This window comes from Talpa occidentalis, unplaced genomic scaffold, assembly GCF_014898055.3.
Source record: "Talpa occidentalis isolate TD23 unplaced genomic scaffold, MPIMG_talOcc4v2.1, whole genome shotgun sequence".
Lineage (NCBI taxonomy): Eukaryota > Metazoa > Chordata > Mammalia > Eulipotyphla > Talpidae > Talpa > Talpa occidentalis.
The window spans coordinates 140,337,803-140,353,922 of NW_026555331.1; the positions used below are offsets into that span (position 1 = coordinate 140,337,803).

The window sequence follows — 16,120 nt, forward strand, 5'->3', positions numbered from 1 at the left end:
GGTCACAATGTTGAAATCATGATTGCTTTGGAAAATCTAGACCTTGTAGGTGCTATAGGATTGTGAGATAGTTTATATAAGTAGTTTGGTGATAGAGCAGTTATAGCAATCAATAAAATGCCAGCAATAGACCAGAGTTCCTCTGTGTGGTAAGTCCAATTAAACCATGGATCTTTTTGATGTTGTTAATTCTCCCAGCAGAAACAACTCAAGACAACATGCTGAGATGTGTTTTGATGCTGGAGAGAGATATGAATGAAATGCAGGGGATGGGACATCAGTGCCTTGCAAATAGGAGGGGGGAATGTGTAGTGTGCAAGAGTTCAGGTTGTCTGGGCTCATATCTAGACTTCAGCACTTCATTGTGTGAACTGGGGCAAATTGTACAATTTCTTTTAGTTTTCTCTTCCCTAAGAGAGGTTCTGCCTTTCTCGAAGGGGCAGAGAAAGAATTTACAGTTGTGAGTTTTCTAAGGTAAGTGCTCTAGAAGAAGAGAGGTTGGGGTTACTACTTTGGGAAGAAAGTGTCTGGAGTTTAGTGAAGCTGAGGGAATTAAGGCTGTCTTGGTCAATTTCTACCAGGGGTGAGGACTGTCTGGAGGGAGCACGGCCACAGTATCTTTGGGGAAGTGCATCCCTCCCCCTTTACTGAAGCAGAGGCTGCCCTGAGAGGTGGCACGAACATGGCATCAGCCTGGTGTCTGCATGACCCTCTCTTCACCCACCTCTGTGACCACTTCAGAATCTTAAGCCCCCAGCTCTGGGTAGTTCTCTCCTCCCCTCTCCCCTCTGGCCTCCCAAGAGGTTAGCATCAGCAAGCTTTCATAAGTATTTATTGCAGGGATAAGAGCCCACTGCCCCTGCTGGGCCCTGGGCTGCCAGGAACCGAAGTCTGGAGGAGGCAGTTTGTATGCTAATGCTGCTGATTGCCTGCATCTTCTGACAATTCTGCTTTAGCCTTTCTATCTGCCCCTGGGGAGAGACCCTGAGCTGTTACCCATCTGCCCTCTCCCTTCCCTCCCTCCTCTGCCCCAGCCCCGCCCGTCCAGTCTTCCCAGAGAGACCCATAAAATTTTATTCAACTCATTATGTCCCAGACCAAGCCAGATCCTTTGTTTTGAGAATTATAACCAAATGTCCAGATTCAAATATGTTGTTCGAGGCGGGAGGCAGATGAAGGGATTGATAGGAAGTGACAGCAGGTGCTGGTGCTGGGGGAGAGGAAGTGAGGGGTGTAATGGAGACAGAACCCAGGTATCCCACCGATGGTTCTTTTCCCTACTGGAAGGAAGGCGTAGATGAGGTTTTTGAACCCAGTGTTCAACCCAGTTTCTCCTCTGAGAATCGGGGTGTTGCTGTTGTCAATGGGGCTGTGCCTGATGATGGGCACAGGCCCCAGATGTTGTAGGATCAGGGCCTTCATTTTACAGGCAGCTGCTCCATGCAGCCTTGCTGGGGCACCCTACCTGTGGGCCTGCTAACTAAGCGGCCTGTTCAGCCACCATTTTGTTACCTACAGTTCTAAATCCTAAGCAAGGTCAGAATGGCCAGGTCAGTTAGGTACAGGAGCCCAACCCTGCAAGATGCTTTTCAAATAAATCAAGAACACAAAGCTGGATTACGCTGGGAAGGCTATGCATCATGAGGTATGACCAGGAATGCGGGGCGGGGGGGGGGGGGCAGACAGGACAATGTATAACAAGGGACCCCAGAAACTGATCAGTGGATCAGCCTTGTTGATAAGATTGAAACATGGCTGGGAAACTAGGGCTTGATCTCAATTACAATACCGAGTCATCAAGCAGATGAGAAGGGCCTGGAGGGCAGACTCACTACCCCTGAAACTATAGATGACAGACCACCTTTTCTAGTTTCACCCCCTCCCTTTTCTCTGCCCTGCTTCCTCTCAACTGATGCTGTATGATTATTCTATCAATAAAAAGACCAGGATCTTGCTGTTTGGTAGCATCGTGCATTACGTAGGCTGCTCCATGACTCCCGTTTCTTTATCAGTTTGGTGTTGCTGGACACAATGCCTACCCCAGTGGTTCATGACCTCAGGAGCACTATCTTGGTGTGGGGAGCTGTAGAAAATACAGATTCGTGAGCCATAGTCCCTGAGATTAGGATTTGGATCATTTGGTCCAGAGTAGTCTTACCATTGTTTTTTTTTTTTTTTTAAAGATTTATTTGTTTATGCATGCAAGAGCTGGGGTATAGGCCAGAGGTGTAGGGGGGTGAGAGCATTCACCAGAGACAGAGTAGGGAACAGAACAGGCAGATTGACTGAGGTACACTGCTGAGGGGAGCAGCGGGCAAGACAGGAGAGGTCTGCTGTGCCATGTGGGTTGTTCCCTGGCCAGCCAGGGAATCGAACTCGTGCTGCAGAGGCTGCCGATTGCTTCACAGTTTGCGTCTTAACCCTTTGCGCCACCAGGGAGGCCCATCATTGGGGCTTTTAAAGCCAAATCTAATGTTCAGCCAAGACTGGGAACCTCAACATCCACTTGGCTCACAAAAGATTGCCACATAGATCTGAATTCTGTTTTTTTTTTTTTTTTTAAGATTTATTTATTTATGCATGCAAGAACCGGGGCACAGGCCAGAGTTGTGAGTGGGGAGCGGTGAGAGGATCCACCAGAGACAGAGCATAAAACAGAACAGGCAGATGTACTGAAACACACTGCTGAGAGTGTTATAGGACAGAGAGAGGGGCAGCCCAAACCCCGCAAACCTGCCTATTCTAAATGGGTTCTGCCATCCGCCGCATCAACACAAAACATAGGAGACTTTAATGGGAAGGAACTTTAATAAAACTAGGAAACAATACAGGTAAGGCAAAGAGTCTAGTTTCTAGATGAAGCACCCAAAGTTACCCATCCCCTCGTGGGTAAAAGTCCATCCATATGGGATGGCCCAGAACAAGGCCCCAAAGCCTGCTAAAAGTCTAAAGCATCTTCCAGTGGGGACCCACAGAGAAGGGTCACAAACAACCGGACAAGTCCGGAAGGAAAAGAGCAAAATCAACATCAAGATAAAAGCTGCCATTGTCCCTCCCCACGGGTCTCACCCACATCTGTGTCACCCAGTCCACGACCAAAAGACAAGCGCAGTTTTTTTACGTGTCTCTAGGCTCCATGTGCCTCCTCCAGGTCTCCTGGCTCCATCCTGCTTCCTTCCTCAGTCTCTTCTTCAGCTTCTCCTCTTCCTGCTCAGCTCCACCCTCCCTTGGGTGGGGCAGGGAACCTCCCCCTTTCCTGGGGACCACCCTGTTGCAAGAGGAGCAGCGGGCGAGACAGGAGAAGTCTGCTGCGCCATGTGGGCATCTCCCTGGCTGGGGATCGAACTCTTGCTGCAATGACTGTGGACAGCTTCATAGGTTGTGGACAGCTTCATAGGCTGTGTCCCAACCCCTTGTGCCACCAGGGAGGCCCCCTGTTTGGTTTTTCAAATGCAAAGTGAGGAACCAAATTGCCAAGGGGTCAGCCATTCCATTGTCTGTGTGCCATCTTCCCGGTAAGAAAGTCAATGTGGAGTGCTCCCAGGAAGGAGCTGGACTCCTAGGGGTGGTGGGATTCTCCGTGGCTCAGAATCCAGTCTAGGGTCCCAAGGGATTCTGTTTATGGCCTGGTTCCCCTGCTCTCAGCTACATGGCAGGGGGCAGGTTACTTAATCTTTCCAAGCATCACCTTCATTATCCATAAAATGGGGATTATAATTACCCTCGAAGAGTTGTGGGGATTCAAGGAGCTAATGCCTGTAAAGGCGCTAATAGAGTGTGCTTATAGTGATTAAAGGTTCTCATTTAAAGGTAGTTATTATCATCATCACTAAACCTGGTGTCTTGGGGCTCAGATGGCCGGGGCGCTCACAATAATGCGATAATAATAATGCTGACTAACAGTGCACTTATGACTTGCTGAGCATGAGGCTAAGCCCTTTGCATATATTAACAGAGGCACAGAGAGGCCAAGCAACTTGCCCACAGTCTACAGCTAAGGAACAGTGGGGGAGGGAATGAAAGCATCCATTCTGATTCCAGGCCTTATCTCCAGCTACCCCTGGCTTCCCATGATGTGGCACAGAGCAGCTGGTGTGATCAGGACCCCTCTCTCTTGCTTTCTGCTGGCAGAAGCCTACGAGGAGTTATTATAGGGCAACCCCAATGTGAAATGGGTTGGCCTGACTGTGGGTCCTCACCTGCACACTTAAAAGGTACACACAAAAACAGGTACACACAAAAATGTTAATAAAGGGTTTGTTTACAAAAAGGGGACAATGAAGAAAGAAATGACTGAAGGAGAAGAGAGAGAAATTGGTAAATGTGTTCTACCAGTTTTGCTGAGCTGAAAACTGGTGAATAAACGAGGGCACCCAAAGCCCACATGTCTGGCTGTACCAAGCTGGGCTGCTTAATTCCACCCGTAGTTCCCAGCAATCTGCCCTTCAGTGGTGATGAATTATGGGATTTGTAGTCCTTGGTATCTTAGATCTCTTTGGTCTGGGGTAGGGGTGGGGTCCATAAAACCTGTTTGTGGAGTTTGTTCAGGACATCCTTTTACCGAACAGATCTTGCATGTAGGATCTAGAACCCGAGTGCGGCTCTGTGACAGCACTGTCAGCCTAGACATCCGTCAGCTGCAGGCTGCCTCAGCTGCCTTCGCGTCCTAAGCATCACGCTGGCCACTTTGATCAGACCTGGCTCTTTTCCAGCCTCCAAGCAAGCCATTGCCCCAGGTCTGGACAGCGATGCTGATTGTTAGGCTTGTCCACATCGCACCCATCTTCATGTGGCAAACTGACCTCGTACATCCTCGTACATTTTTGACACAGATATTTTATTTTTTATTTTTTTTTAAAACTTTTTTTTAAAGATATTTATTTATTTATACAAGCACTGGGTACAGTCAGAAGTGTGGGAGGGCGAGAGAATTCACCAGAGCCAGAGAGGGGAGCAGAGCAGGCAGAAGGACCGAAGTACACTGCTGAGGGGAGCAGCTGGGTATCGAACCGGTGCTGCAGAGGCTGCGGGCAGCTTCGCAACCCAGCGCTCAACCGCTGCGCCACCGGGGAGGCCCTGACATGGATATTTTAAATGCTAAGTAATCGCCTTGGAAAGGGATGGATTCTGATGAGGGCCTCTCTGTGCTGTTTTCCGTCCTGGAGTGTTAATTTTAGGGTGCTGCCAATGCTAACTAACTCTGGAGTGTATCCAAGAGAGTTTTAAATACAGCCCATAAAATACGCAAGTATTTTAAAGTTAAGTTACTTCTAAGCAATATAATACTCTTCATGGAGGAGTGTCTTCTCCTTGAACTTGTTCCCAAATATTGTGACAAATATATACACAGAGAGACAGAATTCCCCTGGGCTCTGCAGAAGAACATGGGGAAATGAAATTCCTGCAGGAATGCACCCTGTAATCCACCTGATCAGAACTGCAGGGGGTGTTTTTGTTGTATGTGGGCCAGTTTACATGATTGGGACAGGTGTGGTTGACCAGAACTGGGGGGTGAGATCAGGGTGTTTCTCCTGCCAGCCACCTGCCCCTAGAACCCACCCCTCCTGCTTTCTGAGGCCATTTGCAGAGGCAGACATAGCCGAGGAGGCCTCTATAGAGACTGCACCTGATAGGGAGTCGAAGAAGCTAAGAGCAGAAATGAGCAGGCCCTGCGCCGCCCACCCCTGTCCCTTGCCGCTTTCCCATCAACTTTCCACACGTGGCTTTATATTGTGTCTGCCAGCAATTTCTTTCTAATTTTTTCTTTTTAAATTAAATTTTTTAATTGGAGTAACATTGGTTTGCAACATTATGTGAGTTACAGGTGCACGGCATTATAATTTGACATCTGCATATAGTACTCGTGATCACCACCAAATTTTAGTGGAGATGGCAGTTATTCTCTTAACTGAAAACGCTTTTCTTCAAAGGGGCTGTCCAGGACCTAGTGGAAGAGAGAAAGCAGAATGAGCCATCCGTACCCGCTGGAGACCTGGGGGGGGGCCCTAGGTGTGTTCTGCTTGGCCCCTTCACTTGACTTCTGTCCTTGTCTTTTCCCTCCTTTGCCTTCGTCTGTTGTGAAGATTTTCCTGGCTTTTCATTCCCAGTGCTCTGAGAGCTGATGGCCAAACCCTTAGCCTGGGTACACCTGTAGACAGGACCAAAGGAAAACCAGGTATTTATATGAAGCCCATCACGCATCAGGCACTACCGAAGTGCACCTGTGTGCTGTATTTATCCCATGTCCTCTTTTTAGTGAGAAAGCCAAAGTACCCAAGGAAGCCAGCTATTCTTTGTAGACCTGCATTCAAATTCAGGACTCTGAGCTCCAAATTGAGGGTTCTTTTCCATGACACCCCATGGTGTCTGCTTTTTGGCTACTGATGTTAAATGTTACACGATCCTTAATGAGTGCTTCTGGTCTGCCTCCCTGTTCATTCCAATCCAACTGGGGCGACTGGCCTGGCTCCCCAGTTGCTGTTAGCATCCTTTTCCCTTTGTGGCTCAAGGAGAAATGATCCAGTAGGGAAAGTGTGGGGGAAGCTTGCTGAGGACCCCAACTCAGATGTCCATGGGGACGAGCTTATAATTGGTCTGGTATTGGCAGTGCCTGCTCAAGCCAGCCTGGCTCCCTGTCTTCAGCTTTACAGGGAATTCCTGAAACTCCATGTAACAAATGATGGCAAATTAGGAGCCAAAGTATCATAGCAACTGCAAATGTTATCAGTCAGGTGACCCTCAGAGGCTCACTGCCATTCTGGGGGAGATTACTGCTTATCCAAGTAAATACCAAGACCTCAGGATGGTGGTTTGTGCAGCAGGGAATGAAGAAGCTCTATCATTCCTGCCTAGAGGACTCAAGGCAGCGAGACTGAGGCTTTTTAAGCCTTTATTCAAAATTAAGTTGTTTGTGAGTCCATGTGGTCATGCTTAATGGGCAGTGTGTAGTGCAATGTGCATGGAACTGAGAGAAGGCCCTAGTTTTTTTTTTTTAAATTTTAATCTTGGGGGCTTCCCTGATGGCACAGTGGTTGAGCGCTGGGTTGCGAAGCTGCCCGCAGCCTCTGCAGTATTCGATCCCTGGCCACCAGCGAGGGTCCCACATGGCGCACGGACCTCTCCTGTCGCCTGCTGCTCCCCTCAGCAATGTATTTCATCAGTCTGCCTGTTCTGTTCTCTGCTCTGCTCTGGTGGATTCTCTCACCGTCCCGCGCTTCTGACTATGCCCAGTGCTTGTATAAATAAATAAATAAATCTTTAAAAAAATAAATTTTAATCTTGGGACAACATTTTTTCTTTTCATATGTGCACATGTCCCACTCATCTTCCAACAAACCACCCATGCCAGTACCTCCTCCCTCCCCCATTCCCACCTCTCTCCTTTGATTTCCTCTGGTAATCATTAAATTCTTTCACTAAGTTCAAGATTTGTTCCTACCATACTTTTCCTGTCTATGGGTTTTGGATTATATATATTCCACAGGTGAGTGAAACCATCTGATATCTATCTTTCACTTTTTGACTTATTTCACTTAAGATAATTACCTCTCAGTCTATGCATTTTGTCCCAACAGTCATTATTCCATCTTTTTCCCAGCTGTGTAGTATTCCATTGGATATCCATTCGTCTGTTGAACTGCACTTAGTTGGCTCCATGACTTGGTAATTGTGGACAGTGAGTGCTGCTATGTACACAGGTGTACATAAATCATTTTGTATTAGAATTTTCAGATAAGTACCTAATAGAAATATTGCTGGAAATCAACAAATGTTGACAAGGTTGTGGTGAAAAAGGAACTCTCATCCACTATTGGTGGGAATGCAAGTTGATGTAGTCTTTTTGCAAAACAGTATGGAAACTTCTTGAGAAAGTAAAAATGTGCCCTGGATTTTCAATTCTGATTCTACCATGAGCAATGTGACTTTGAACAAATAGCTTCCCCTCTCTGGGCTTCAGTGAGGGAATTGGAATAAGAATGATGGATGTATCATTGCCTGCTAGGATTGCCATAAGAAAATACCACAGATTGGGTGGCTGAAATAACAGAATTTTTCTCATAGTATTGGAGGCCTGATATCTACTGTCAAAGTTTGGTTTTTCCAGAGGCCTTGGCTTGCAGCTGGCTGCTATCTCCCTGTGTCCTCACATGGCCTTGACTTTGTGAGCAAGTCTCTGGTGTCTGCTTACAAGGCCACCAGTCAGCCTGGTGACACAGGGTCCCATCCTTATGTCCTCATTTAAACACATCCATCTCCTGCAAGGCTCTCTCTCCAAATAGAGCCACAATGGGAGGTCAGAGTTTTGACAGATGAATTTGGGGGGGCACAGCTTAGTCCCTAACAGATGGATGGTGACACTTTCATTTCACAGCCTTCAAATCTCTTTCCTGAGGACTAGCAAAGCACTTTTTTGGCTCACTCCAGAGAAAACAGAAACAAGAACCAAGGATTTCATTCTGGCCCTGCATGGTCTCAGCTGGTCAGAAAGCAGGAGACCTGACTCAGATATTGGGGGTGGGTGGCTACGCACATGGCAGGACCCCTCCCCAGGATGCACCTTGTTTTTGCTTGTCAGTCTACCCAAACCCCTCCCAGAGGCTCCCCCGCCCTCCTGCCCTGGCATGTCCTGGCAGGGGTTCTGTTCCCTTGTCCAGTACTAGGGACAGTTAGAGCCCTGCCTCCAGGCCTTTTGGGGGCTCCTCCCTTTCCTTGGACCTTTCCAGCTAGAAATTTTCTATTTTGGCCTCCCCTTATCTGGGGCAGAGGGTGGGCCAGGATCACCCTGTTTTATGGACAGATTTTAAAGCTGGGATTGGACCAGAAAGCCTGGGATCAGGGAACTCCCACTGTCTCGGGCAGGGTGATGGCAGGAAGATCTCATTAACACCTTTCCACAAAGGGGAAAAATAATATTTCAGCTTGTTCCCTTTGTGTCTTCAAGCGGTGATAAGGTGCCACCAAAGTGCCAGTCTGAACTACGTTCCAATGAAGGATTATTCTGATAAGATGGAGAGGAGAGATGGGGGGGCACTGGGGACAGGAAGGGGGGGCTGCTGGTTTAAGGTTATTAAACAGGAAATGCCTGACCACGGCAGATCAAGGGGAAATTACACATTCTGTCACATTTGCTTATTGAATCCCAGTTCTATTGAAGCTCGAAGGAAGAAAAAAAATATAATGCCATCCCCATCAACCTCCTTGTAGCTCTTATTAGATTTCACAACCTTTCAATATTAAAATGCTAGTGCCGGTGGCAAAATTCCTTGTCAGTTTTTAATATCAGTAAGGGATTGTGGTATTAGGTTTAAGGGGGGCTGGAGGTGGGGGTGGGCGCAGACAGAATCCCTGCTTCCTCGGCCACAGAATCCCTGCTTCCTCGGCCGCAGCTGGCTTTGCAGCTCAGGGTCTGTTCAGCCTGGCAGCATCTGTCCTCACTCTTAGTGGGCAGAGCTGCTGGCCACCTCAGGGGGACCACATGTCCTGGGAGCTTCACAGGCACAACCACGAATCCCCATATTCGGGTCTAGCCTCCCCCCAACTCTCGCAGTAGGTCCCGGTCAGTTGTCTAGGAAGCCCAACCAAAAAAAAACACCACAGACCGAGCACCTTCAACAGCAGACATGCACTGCTACCCGCCCGGAGGTGGGGTGTCTGAAATCAAGGTGACAGCAGGGCCCGGCTCCCCTGATGCCTTTAGGGGACCATCTTTCCTGACCTCTGCAGGATCCAGTGTTGGTGATATTTGGCTTGCAGATGTATGGCTCTGATCTCTCTCCTCTGGTCATACAAGTGGGTATCTCTCCCCTCTTCCTATAGGGACACCCCTCATATTGGGGCCACCCTCCTCGAGTAGGACCCCGTATTAACTAATGCAGTCACATCTGCAGTCACCCTATCTTCAAATAACGTCATAGTCTCAGGTCCTGGGGCTTGGGACTTTGACATATTCTTGTTGGGGACATGATCCCCAACAAGTTTGAACCCCCCGCCCTCTCCAAGCCAACCCAGTGCAAGTAATTTCTTAGGGAGGTGGTTCTGGAATGCTTGGTGAGAGAGAAAGGACAGTAAGGAGTGAGTGGCTGAGGGCTGCTTGCTGTGGCCAGTGCGGCTCCGCACCGCTGGAACTTCTGAGCGGCTGTGGGAACACGCCTTGGAGGGCAGAAAGGGACATTTATCCCTCAGAGCATCACCCAGGAGGCATGAACTCCTGCCACTTCTACCTGCCTCAGAAAAAATCATGCAAATTCCTGCAGCCAGAGGCTAAGCCCCGTGGGGAGGTGTGGGAAGCACGAAAGGCTGGGACCGGAGGACCTGGGTCCTAGTCCAGCATCTGTGAGGTTTTCTATTATTTTACCTGACTTTGTTGTGTTTTAATCTAATTTTTTTAACCTCATGCCTCCCTTTCCGGGCTGAATGGTGATAACAAGCTGCCCAGGGGCCGCCCTACACACCCCCAAGTGGCTGTGACAGTAAAATAAGAGAGCCTCTGCCAGGAAAGTGGTGCTTCCCTGACATGCTTGGGGGGAGCCACGTTTCTGCAAAGTTGAAAATGGGAAAGAAACGAATTGACCTCAGGTGGAAGAAGGCTGTGGCAGGTGAGTGATCCGGGGGCAACTGCCTGTCTACACTGAACAGGTGAGGTTTGGGGGGCAGGCAGGGCTGGGAGTGGGGGAGGAGGGTCTCCTGCTGACTGGCGCTGGCCTGTCAGCTCGGCTGGTGGCCTGCCTTCCAGAGAACCCTGCACCCTCCGCCCTTGGGGGGGCCCCTGGAGGCCTGCCCCTCCTGGGGAAATGCATACGCAGCCATCAATCATCTCTCTTTTCCCCACCCCAAAAGCGCAACCTCTGTTTTCAGAAGCCTCCCCATGGGCCCCAGCCAGCCCAGGGAGGAGCCTGTCTGTTATGTGGTTGTGTGACGGGAGTAGAAGGAAGCAGGGAGGGCCTGGTCCTGGCCTTTTGTTTCTTGAGAAATGGGGAGCGTCACGGGGAACCCAGTCTGCTTTGACCCCATCGTCTCAAGCAGGCTGACTGCGTTTTGGTGGGAACAGGCTCATCCGCCTGAATCGATGCAAAAGGTTTGAAATGATTTATACCAGGTCTCTTTCTGATACATTCTTCTGGCTTTAGTGAGCTGTGGGGACAGATGTGAAACCTCTTCCCAGTTTCTTGAAGGACAAGTTGCACTCTCGGAGCTCGGCATAGTGAATGCTTGAGAGGGGCTGGCTGACGTGGGGTCATCTTGAGGAACTCCTTCATGGTCTGGGAGCCCCTCCTCGCCTCTCGGGGTGTCAGCCTGCCTGGCGCAGGTAGGCAGCTGCAGCTGGTCTGAAGTTATTCGTGTGAGTGTCTGGCTCCCCCCACTGTGAGTTCCCCTAAGGGGGCTGGCCCGGTCCTCTTTGTGTCCCAGGGACCCTGCACAGCATCTGTCCCTCCTCAGAACTCCTAGTGTAGTGTATACAGTGAGTCAAACCTGCCTCTTGGCTCTGGAAACTGGAGGCCCCATGAGAATCTGGGGGAAGCCTGGTTGACAGCTGAGCAGCTTTCTCTCAGGAGCAGCCTTATAAATCTGTTCTCATTAGCAAGGGACCCCATGGGGAGGGGACGAGAGTGAGTGGGTGTATGTGTGTCAGAGTTCTGGGGAGAGCCCTGCCATTAGCCTGCCAGCACCCCTCTAATCTATACTGCTTTGCTTCTGCTGCTGGGCAGGCTGTGTGGCAAGGGGTGGCTTTTTAGGATCCTGGAGAAATCCTAACTCTGTTTCAATGTCCCAGAAAACTACACAGCGCCCAGTCCAGAAAGGCACACCTCCTCCCTCCCCCAGTTACATTTCCAGGAGTACAAACAGATGGGATGGAAGAAGAGCTGAAAAGTTCTGTTCATCTTTGTGACTGGCTTCCTTGTTCTGAGCATTGTATTGGGCTATAACAGGTGTCCTCAGCTGTGGTTGACATCTGGATCTGGGTCTTTAGATCAAAGGACTTTTCTGCCAGACAGATAAAAAAAAAAAATAAAACAACAATTGCCTCTTTATTCCACTCATGAGCTATGCGTATTGCTTGGATCCAGCTTTCAGGATCTGCAGGAGGGAGATCTCCAGCACAGAGCCTCTCCCGGGAGCCAGCTCAATGCTGGGGTCCCTCCCCGCCATGCAGCCAGCTCCCTGGTGGGTCTGTGTGAGCATGAGGCAGCCAGAGTGACAGGTGGGCTTCTGCTGTGGTCTCAGAGGCTCAGAACCACACCAGTGCCCACCGACAGCACTGCACCAGCCCTGGAGGCAAACCACGTTTGCTTCTGACTTGCGAGCCCCGCTGTTTCATTTAGATTTCTATGCCACTAAGAAAATAAAAATGCTCCCTTTGTTGAAGGGGACGCAAGACTAGTTTTGGCACAAAGGGAATAAGGACACACAATAATAAGCAAGATAAAAGAAAATACAGAAGAAGGCGGGGGTATCTGGTGGGAGGTACTATTAACACTGCCAGAGCCTGAGCTTTTAGCCTGGCCTTGCCAGCGTCGTTACTGTTACGGTCCTGGCTGCAAACTGTAATAAGCCTCACACCTCCAATTCCTCTACTGAAGATTTCTGTTAACTGAAAAGACAGTTCTCAGCAGTTTTCCTTGGGGGCCCGATCTGATCTACCCGAGCTCTCTGATTGGCTCTAGTTGAAGTTGCTGGGAGGGGGAGGTGGGGTAAGACGGTGTGCAGGGGCCTCTGCAGGGAATCTTGGCTGTGGAAACCCTAGGCTTCTTTCTAAGTACCCTTAACTTTGCACAACCATTGTCCAGACTTTGCAGAGCCCTGCCAGGCCCTCTGAGTAACAGAATGAACTGCTCACAAATACTCTGAAAATGTTTTTGTTTTGAAAACAGGCAAGTGAGAAGTTTGCCTTCACCAGGCAAATAGTATATTGAACCAAGAGTAGACAGGCAGATCCTTCCTGCTGAGACATAAAAGGCACACAGGAGTTGGGGAAAAGGGTACCCCCTTCTTGAGGATCTGGGCTCAGATCTTGCTTTACTACAGCACAGACATCAAGTGTCCCAAGAGCCAAGTTCAAATGCAGCCCATGACTCCCTCATTGAAGTTGATAAATTTCTGTGCCTCTGTAAGTCTGTTTCCTCTTCTGTAAAAAACAGGAGAACAATAACAATATGTTGCTAAAAAGATGAAAAGGGGTTATTTTTGAAAAAAATGTTTTCTACAGTGCTTAGCGCATGGAAAGCTCTCAACAAAATGCTAGCTCATAATTATTGCCCAGCGACATAAATTGAAGCAAGTTCTTATGTCTCTACTTGTAAAATGAGGGTAGCAATACCTGCCATATAGAGTTGTTTGCATTAAATGAACTAATGAAATGAAATAATCCATGAAGTGAAAAAAAATGATAAAATATCGGACATAGCAGCCTTTACCAGGTGATTGGTGCAGTTGCCCAAAAAATTTGGAATTATCTAGCACATGAATTATTGGAATGAAATAGAAATGAACCATTTTCTACAGAAACATAACTCTTTGTCACTATAACTACCAGTTCTTAATTATGAGATAAAACAAGAGGCAACAATATAGAATGATAATAAGAGAAATAAAAATGTCTGACTTCAAATTGAGTACCTTTTTATCTCATCCTTTTAGGTCATTAATTACCACTTTAACCTCATCTTGGTCTCCATACTCCATGACAAGAATACTTAACTTTTGGTGGTTCAAGTGTCAAAAATGCCCTTAGTCTACTACATAGTTTTTCAGAAAATCACTTCTACCTCTTTTCCTGCTGATCCACCTAATAACCCTACTTAGGATTTATCAGAGGAGGCAAGTGTTAAGTGTTTCATCATTTTTCTAATTAGTCCTAGAGGATAATAACAGATCCTTCATAAAAATACACCGTTTTTCAAAAAACTTCTTTAAGTCTTGCTTCTAGAACGCCTTTCCTATCACACTCTCTCTAGCTAACGATCTTATCTGGAGTGGTGCTAGACAATAATAGAACAACAGCAGCTACCTCTTTTGAGCACTTACTTATTGGTAGGTACTTTTCGAAGTGCCTTATATTTTTATTTAATTGCTATAAAAACCCTGTGGCTTAAATTACTACTCCCCCTTTTAAAGATGAGGATAATGAGGCTCCAAGAGTTGAAGTAGCTTGCTCAAGTTTCTTGCAGAGCCAGGGTTCAGATGTGGCTGGAATCACTCAGAATCTGACCATCCTAGGCAGCGACATCAGGCAATGTACCTGCAGGGACAGGTACGGGAGGTATTGCCAGCCAGTGAGGACACCCAGACTGAGAAGGGCATTTGAACCTGTGGCCCAGACTGCCTCCCCAAGGTCAAGCGAGGTGGGAGATACTTGAATTGGAATTGGGGCTTTCCCAACCTACATTCGAGGGCTTCACCTCTGAGGCCTACTCCCAAATTGCTGGATTTTTCCCATTTTTTTAAAAAAAGATTTATTTATTTATGCATACAAAAACGGGGTGTAAGCCAGAGGTGCAGGTGTGTATATGAGAGGATTCACCAGAAAGAGTGGGGAGCAGAACAGGCAGATCTACTGAAACAAAGCAGGTGAGGCAGAAGAGGTCTGCTGCACCACGTGGGTAGCTTCCTGGCCAGTGGGTATCGAACTCATGCTGCAGTGGCTGGCAGTAGCTTGATAGCACTGTCTTTAACCCCTGCATCACTAGAGAGACCCTGACTGTTCCCACTTTTAATGGAAACAGAAAAATCCCTCCAAGAATGAATTTTGGAACTTATGATGACCCTTTCTTAAGTAACGCTTCTTCTCTTTCCCTACCAACATTTCTTTTACATTCATGGAATATGGAAAATCACTGCTTTCTACTAATTATAAAAAATGTTTTTTATTAAAAGAATTTGTCCAGGATACTGATGAAAGGAGCCAGTTTTTCTTTATGCATTATAATCTATGAAGAAAGCAATGCAGAAGAGTTGAAAATGGTTATTCCATGCATATAATGAAGAGGTTTATTTGTTTTCAAAGAGCAGACGCCAGCTCTGGCTGACTTAAGCAAAAGGGGATTATTTTTTAATATAGGGGTATCACCTGGACTCAAAAAAGATGTTACAAAACCAAGTCTCAAAACTGAGATGTGTCTGGAGACCCCACAATAGGAGGACTTGGGCCCCCGCCCCTGTCACAGCCACTACGCAGTTCGATTGTCAGTTACCCAGCTTGGGGTCTGACTATCCAATGGCACAAAGCTCCAGCTGGAGGAATATGTGCTTGGCCCAGATTTGCTCAAGGTCTACAGATGGACCCATCAGCCACAGTCGGGGTGCAGGGCCCAATTGCCAGGTTTCAGGACTGCTCCCTGAGAAGGGAGAATCTTGGTGTGAGAACCACCACTCCTTTGGAGTTTGTTCCACTCTGATTCCTTCTCTTTACCTTTATGATGAATTGCCTGAGCAGAGCACACAACCTATTGGAGAACCACTGGGGAAAAGTTAGAGAAGCTCATTGGAGAGAGAAAGCCCCTTATCTCTTTTTTTTTTTTTTTAAAAGATTTATTTATTTATGCATACAAGAGCTGGGGCACAGGCCAAAGGTGTGGGGGGTGAGAGGATCCACCAGAGACAGAGTGGGGAACAGAACAGGTGGATCTACCGAAATACACTGCTGAGGGGAGCAGCGGGCGAGACAGGAGAGGTCTGCCGTGCCATGTGGGTTGCTCCCTGGATGGCCGGGGATCAAACTCATGCTGCAAAGGCTTCGGATTGCTTCATAGTGTGGTGCTTAACTCCTTGCGTCACAAGGGAGACCCCCCTTATCTCCTCTTTCTCCCTGATAATGACTCTCCCCTCTACCTACCATATGGAGAGCTTCCCAAGTGTGCAAAGCCAACAGCATTGGCCACTGGTTGTCCTCAAGGTCTCTTCGGATAGCTTGGTGACAGCAAGCTGGAGCTGGGGTCTCCTTTCTTGCATTCATTAGTGGGCAGTGTGTGCACTCGACTGCCTCAACTTCCATATTCTCCAGGTGCCTGGCTAGCCAGTGTTCCCAGCAGCTCCTGTAAACAGCTGGTACCCAAGCTGAGAGCAGTGGCTCCAAAATGCAGGCAGCTTTTGCTTTTCTTGTGATACACAGGCCCACCCTCTGTTA

General features: G+C 48.1%; 1 long non-coding RNA gene across 2 annotated transcripts in view; it reads left to right on the top strand.

Annotated features, from left to right (window-relative positions):
* The window catches only part of LOC129145354 (uncharacterized), a 113,854-nt gene that overhangs the window by 18,873 nt on the left and 78,861 nt on the right, over window positions 1-16,120 (top strand). The window contains exon 1 of one of the 2 annotated variants that reach the window (XR_008550864.1): window positions 10,468-10,595. The exons of the other annotated variant lie outside the window; for it this stretch is intronic. This is a non-coding gene — a long non-coding RNA (uncharacterized LOC129145354). Of the gene's footprint in view, window positions 1-10,467; window positions 10,596-16,120 lie in introns of those variants that run through there. 2 annotated transcript variants of the gene reach the window in all.